This window comes from Arachis hypogaea, chromosome 14 (assembly GCF_003086295.3).
Source record: "Arachis hypogaea cultivar Tifrunner chromosome 14, arahy.Tifrunner.gnm2.J5K5, whole genome shotgun sequence".
Classification (NCBI taxonomy): Eukaryota; Viridiplantae; Streptophyta; class Magnoliopsida; order Fabales; family Fabaceae; genus Arachis; species Arachis hypogaea.
Genome location: NC_092049.1, coordinates 56,558,969 through 56,559,909, shown reverse-complemented (window position 1 = coordinate 56,559,909; position 941 = coordinate 56,558,969). Strand labels below are relative to the sequence as shown.

The 941-nt window shown below is 41.3% G+C and overlaps 1 non-coding gene across 1 annotated transcript; it reads right to left on the bottom strand.

The window, feature by feature from the left end:
• Positions 1-475: 475 nt before the first annotated feature.
• Positions 476-581, bottom strand: LOC112745088 (small nucleolar RNA R71). The gene has a single exon (XR_003173034.1). It is a non-coding gene; the product is annotated as a small nucleolar RNA R71 (small nucleolar RNA).
• Positions 582-941: the final 360 nt, after the last annotated feature.

The window sequence follows — 941 nt, the reverse complement described above, 5'->3', positions numbered from 1 at the left end:
CGGCATTTGCAACAAGAAAGACTTTACAAGGCTACAGGGTCCAACATGGATCATAATAATGTTGTTAATGCCAATGTGGCAAATCCAGTTGGGAATGAGCAACCCAAAAGAGTGCTTGGCTCTTACACTGCTCCTAATGCAGAGCTTTATGGGAAAAGCATTGTAGTGCCCCCTATAGCTGAAAACAATTTTGAATTGAAGCCTCAGCTTGTCACTCTTGTGCAACAGAATTGTCAGTATCATGGACTCCCTCATAAAGACCCAAATCAATTTATCTCTGATTTTCTGCAGATTTGTGATGCTGTGAGGACCAATGGAGTGAATCCTGAGGTGTACAAACTCATGTTCTTCCCATTTACTGTAAAGGATAGAGCAAAGCTGTGGCTAGATTCTCAACCCAAGGAGAGTTTGAATACTTGGGAGAAGGTGGTCACTGGATTTCTGACCAGATTCTTTCCACCACAAAAGCTGACTAAGCTGAGGGTAGAAGTTTAAACTTTCAGAAAGAAAGAGGGTGAAAACCTTTATGAAGCTTGGGAGAGATTCAAGCTACTAACTAGACAATGCCCTCCGGACATGTTCTCTAAGTGGACTCAGCTGGATATCTTTTATGACGGCTTGTGTGAAATGTCCAAGATGCACTTAGATAACTTTGCAGGTGGTTCGTTGCACATGAAGAAGACACCAAAGAAGACTATTGAGCTTATTGAGTTGGTTGCTAACAACCAATACTTATATGCCTCAAACAGGAATTCTGTAAACTCTGAGACCTTTCAGAAGAGAGGCATTTTGTAAATGGAAGCTGTTAATGCTATTCTTGCTCAGAACAAGCTTATGTCTCAGCAAATAAATCTACTTACTCAACAGATTGGTGGCATGCAAGTCTCAGCCATCAACACCCAAAATTCACGTCAAGAGATCCCTTATGACATGACAGGTAA